This window comes from Arvicanthis niloticus, chromosome 1, assembly GCF_011762505.2.
Source record: "Arvicanthis niloticus isolate mArvNil1 chromosome 1, mArvNil1.pat.X, whole genome shotgun sequence".
In the NCBI taxonomy this organism is placed as follows: domain Eukaryota; kingdom Metazoa; phylum Chordata; class Mammalia; order Rodentia; family Muridae; genus Arvicanthis; species Arvicanthis niloticus.
The window spans coordinates 59,443,333-59,449,332 of NC_047658.1; positions in this window are offsets into that span (position 1 = coordinate 59,443,333).

Below are 6,000 nucleotides of genomic sequence, written 5' to 3' on the forward strand. Positions count from 1 at the left end.
GAATGCTGTGTAGGGCAGACATGGCCAGAGCCACCTGGCTGAGCTACTCGGCCGATCATATCTTTCTTCCTTTATGGTGACCCGTTTCCTGGTTGCTGAGATGGCTTCTGAGCTGGCACGGTGCCCAGAGGCCTGAAACAAGGGACAGGTGACACTATTTCCTGAGAATTCCCTTTCTGTCACTCCCTTACTTGTACCCTAACCCTTGTATCCCTAAAGCCAGAACCAGAGACATGTCGTTATCAGGTTCTGATCTGTGGTTCTATTTAATACTTCCAGCTGTGTACTCAGCTCTTCTCTCCCAGAACTTATTGCCTTAGGTATTGAGTGCAAAGTTGTGCTATGGAACACCATGATGAAGTTGATATTTTTAGTCCTCAAAGAGCAGGCACAATTGAAAAAGGTCTCACCCGTGTGTGACAGTTAGGAAGGGAAACCAAGAGGGCACAGACTTTGGCAGGAAGTGCTTAATGTGTAAATTCCATCCTGAGACAGAGGGCAATGGAGAGAGTTGCTATCCCTGCCAGTCATCATGAATCTCTGGACTTGGGCAATGCTCTTTGACTTCTTATTGTATTTGACTTCAGAGTCGTTGTTTGAACTTGCAGTATGTCTGTCAAAAGACCCAGGTTATCATTTTTCCTTCTTGCTTAGGTCAAAGATCTTGGAACCCTTGAGAGAGCATTTTGCTCCTACAAATGATCAGATACTGAAGCCCCAAGTGATAGATCTTGTTGTTCCACTGGCTCCTGGATAGAGTGCTCTGTTCCTGCCTTTTGCCATGCAGTCTGTGCAATAATGGCACAGTACCAAGAGGAAGTATATCATGGCCCCACTCCACCCCAACATGTTTCTTCCCAGAAAAAATCACATTTGCCCTCATTGTTGTCCTCACTTGTCTTTGTCTTCCATTTGCCTTATTTCCCTTCTATGCAGTGGTCAATTCCTTGCAGCAGTTGGTAAAGAGTCTGTTTGGAATCCCAGCGGAGCCACCTCCTCACAGTACTTGTGCCTCCCAGATCTCTTAGAATGTCCATGTTCCACTTATGACAGTGTCATCCCAGAAAGCTGAAAGAGGGTGACAGCAGCTCTGCCCCACAAAGGCTAGATCTGCCTCCCCTTTCAAGTTATGTACATTTCAAAATCTAGAGAGTTTAACAGGCTGAGGCCTTGTCTTCACTGTGGCTGTGGGGAGAGGTAAGTTGGTTTTGCTTCCATAGTGGGACATCCAGATACTTCTGAGTTTCTTTGACCTCACAGAGATGTTGTGAGGCTATATATAAGGCCTCGGATGAGACCCCTTGGCTCTTAATAAGAAAGATGAACTAAAATCACAATCCCAGTCTACAAGGAGATAAAATACAGTTAGAGCGATTTTGTGCAGCAGTTTATCTAGTTGTTCTCTACTTTTTTTTCTTGGAACCTGATGCCTCTCACTAGCTCCAGAAACCTGGATGCAACCTGGGGCCACTCAGATGATAATGCAGAGGTACCAGGAAAACTCCTGCTATACCTGCCCTGAATAAGTTGCAGAATTTCCAAGGAAATAGACCGCCCTTTTAAGGATGTACAAAAGTGTGTCTGCATTGATGTCTGTACTGTAAATTTCTAATTTATCACTGTATTAAAAAAAACTTGCTATTTAATTTTTGTATTAAAGGAAAATAAAGTTTTGTTTATTAAGTGGTGTGTGATTTGGTGTGTTTTTGAAGGTATATGACGATCCCTGGGAGGCATACATGCCCAGCACTGAGAAAGGGAGGATCAGTTTGGCCAATTGAAAAAGGCTCTTTAGCTCATATTATTTTTTCCTTGTGGGATTTCTCCTGGATCATCAAACTCCCACAATCTAAGGTCAATGAAAGCAAGTAGATCACATGTTGTTTTGGACATAGCTATAGTTTGCAAGGTGTTACCCCAATGATACCTTCCCTCTCTTGGTATTTCCAAGAGTGGTCATCTTTTCCTTTTGAAATTTAAGAACAGATTTCTTATTGCTGCTGGAGCTCCAAATCTCTTACACAATGGTTTTGTTTTATGTATATCTCATGCTTCCGGGGTGAGCAGTCATTTGGGGCTAATTTTCTAAGTTGGGTGGTCTCTGTCCCTATATCCAGAAGAGTCTTTGGACTAGGCAGCTATGTGAGCATTGGAGGTGAGGTGCAGCTCAGTGGTAGAATGCTTGCCCAGCACATGTGAGACTGGGCTTGATACCCAACACTGCAAAACAAAAACAAAACCAGCAGGACATTGTCAGCATATCCAGTAATATGGACCACACAGAAAACAGGGCAGCTGCTGATGTCACCGTTGAGATCATCCTTCTTGCTTTGCTTTCAGTGCTTGCCACCTCTTAGCTGAATTTGAACACCACCCTTCTTGGGGGTGAATAAAAAGCTCTGCACAAGCGTTTGTAATATTACTCTCCTTATCTGCAGATTTCTGTTATAACTTTATCTCAAGCCCAAATGAAGGGAGGCATGTAATTTAAATTCTCTTCCCTGTAAGTCAGGCTGTGTTTCTCATTCCATTACCCACTTATTAAGTAGTTATGAAGTTAAGGGAAAGTCAACACAATCTGGAACGAGTTCGTACTAATCCCTTGCACTTGTAGAAACACTTTTCAACAGAAAATACTGCATGACTTTGTTTTATTCCAGGAGTGTTTCCGAAGTAAGTAGGACAAGCATTGCTTGCAGAGAGAGAAACCAAGACTCAGAGAGTGAGAGTAATCCAGTGGGGCAGACAGATGGCTAGAGGGTGTCATGTCTAGGACTTGGGATTTTGTTTTTCTTCTACCTGGGATTTTGTATCATTTTATATTCCTGTGGTTTACACTGAGTCCCTCAAAAGAAGTGTTGAAGTTCAAATCCTGGATATCAATGTGTATCACCTTATTTGGAAAGGAGGTCTTTTTAGGACCAATTAAATGAAAAGAAGCTCATATTACATTGGAGGTGTATCTTAACCCCATAACTGTTGTCTGTCAATTAGAGATACACTTAGACATAGGTACAGAGGGAAATGCCACATACTTAAAGAGTTTGAAGTTTTGTAGCTGTAGGTCAAGAAAGAAAGAAACATTAAAGTTTGCTAGAGGCTTCCTGAAGCGAGAAGGAGAAAGTCGTGAAGGATTCTTCTGGGAGCTTCCAGAAGGAGTCATTGATTTCAGGTTTCTAGTTTACAAAGTTGTATGATAATGAATTTCTGTTAATTTTTATTTGCCAGTAGAGATCACTTGCTATGGAGACCTTAGGGAACTGAAACAAACTCCATCTTTTGATTTCATTAATGCACAAGGTTCATTGAGATTATGTGAAGTCTGGAAGGCATCCTTCTCAATAATGAGTCCTGCCTATGAGCTTCTGTTTCTTAGGGATTAAAAAGCATAATCACTACAGTAAATAGTTTTATCCATAAACTGGCCACCTCTAGAGTAAACTCCATGGTCCTTGACACTCAGCTAATTTAAAATGAACTTGGCCGATCTCCCACCCACCTACCCCCAGTGGGAGATCTGCACATGGGGCCAAGACCCTAACTGGAATGCAGGCTAAGGGTTTCCAGCATTTCTGTGCTGAGAACCGAGTTTTCCCTTTCCCATTTTTAGCCTTCACATGCGATCATAATTTAAAAGTTGAACTGACTCTTGACCAAAGAGGTCAGCCTCAGCCTCCTGTTTTTGGAGGTTCTGTGCACAGAAATAAACCACACTGGGAGAAGAGCTCAAACTTCTTAGCTTTCCTTCTCAAAGCAGCAGAGCTGGTAGAACCGGGAGGATCTATACAATGTTCTGCAAATGTGTTGGCCCTTAAGAGATTTAGCCCAAACCACTTCAAAATGGACCTGACCATCATTTGAGATTCCTAGAAAGCTCTCCTGTTTTCTTCCCTTCAGGGTCTTTCATCTTGAGGTTATGAGATCAATGGTCGATTGATCAGCAGCCTGTCATGGCAAAGGATTCTGACCTACATTCCCAGGATAAGAAGAGACAACACCAAGAGAATTATATTTCATTGCCCATCAGTTTAATGAGTTCTGCCAGCCTCCCAACCAAGAATCCTGTCCCCACTGAGAGGGAAGTTTTAAATACTTCCTCTGGGGAATTCCTAGTTTGGGGGTGGAAGGGAAGAAAGAAGGAAATGGCAATAAAATCAAAGAAGATCACTGATTTTGCCACAGTGCCTAAGCATGGTAGCTACCTACAAATTGAGCATAAGACTCAAAAGAGAGAAAATTGTTAACATAGATAATAACATAGATAATTGTTTACATGGATAATAACAAAGAGACAGGGGCCAGAGGAATGGGAGGAATGGGGTTGTCCTGGGCTATGAGAGATGTAAAAGAGGGTGGGATCAGAGAACAAGAGCCATAAAGGTGGGTGTGCACTCCTGGAAGCCACCATTGCTAGTAACAGACAGTCTCTCTGGACCAGGTGTCACTCCCAGTCTCTTTATTTCCCTGCAGGGATCTCTGCTAGATGGGAACGGGTAGGGAAACAGCAGAAAAGGCTGTGTTTGCCTCTAGTGTTTACTAATCCAGATAGATTAACTTTCTCTTTCCAAAGGTTAGCTTTCTGTAACCATTTCTGTTCCTCACCCTACCGAGATCGCAGCTTCTCCAAACAACCAGGTTAAGGCAGGCCAAGGAACAGTTGAGCGATTGTATGAGATTCTGACTCCCTCGCATCCAATCCTGTTTTCACCCAAGAATGTACTTAATCTTGTGGCCAGGCTACTTTCCTAATGAGAGATTAAAAGATTGGGTACCCGAATTTCCTGAAAGGCCTGAGGATTGCATCATTCCATTTGCTGGGCTGTAAGTGGCCAGGGTAGGAGCCATGTGATGGAGTGATAAGTCACAGAGAAAAACTGGACCTAGTTCTGTGATTTCCCTCTCACCTCCTTGCCTGTGCATTTGTAGCTGCATGCCTGTGTGCATGTATGTGGGGATGGCTGTGTTTCCGCCTTGTCTGGAGTACCTATTCTATCTTTTGAACTATCTTGTATGTGTGCTGTCTTCACGATGGAACTCTTATTTTCCCTGTCCTGGGAAGATGCCCTTGGTCTTCTGGCTTACCACTTCCCAGTCCCTGTTTTTATTTATTTATTTTTCTTCATTATGTCAGCCTTGGTCTTTGTTTTAAACTCTGGGAACCTTCCTGTGCCATCTGAAATGGTCTGCACATACATCCATTCTCTGAACACCCAACAGGGATTCTCTACGTGCTTCTGCAGCCTAGAGTTGCACCTGTCGTAGAACACAGGTTTCGAGTATGCTTGTAGAAGCAAAATGGAAGCAAAATGAGAAAAAGGGAGGGAAGGAACAGGTGGGAAAGAGGGCCTTGGGAACTTGAGTGAAGTGAGGCTCACAAAAGAAAATCGCAGGCAACAAAAGTCACTACAATGGCAGGATTCACTGAGGAATGCTGGGACACTAGCCTCCGAGACCATTCTCTAGTCTCAAACACAGGTTACAGAATAAAGACCTACCACGCAATGTTACTTATTCTAGGTTTCTGTTCCTTGCCATTTCTTCTTTGCCCTACCAAATATTTAACAACACAGGAGTAGGCCAGGAATGGAGAAAGAGGAGGTGATTCAAAACAAAACAAAGCCATGAGAGACAAACTCTAACTTTGAGTCCTCAAATGCAGTTGAATGAACAGAGAAGAAACTTAGCTTATATTAACAGGTTTTAAACCTGGAAAAAAACCCACTGCTTTTGAAATGCTGGTGGAACAGCAGAATGAGTGCCCACCATGGGCCAGCCACTGTCCTGGGACAGTCCTGTGAGGAATATATACCTTCCTTGACCCCTCCCTCAAATTGGTGCAACTGGTTTACCATACCTATGATGTCATTTCTTCCTGACACAAGCCTCAGAACTTCCTTAGCTTTAGCATAAATAATAGAAGGACTTCAGAGTCGTCAGTATCATTTAACCCTTTCTTGGCCACTCTTAATCTCACCATTCAAATTTTTCTCACACAACTTT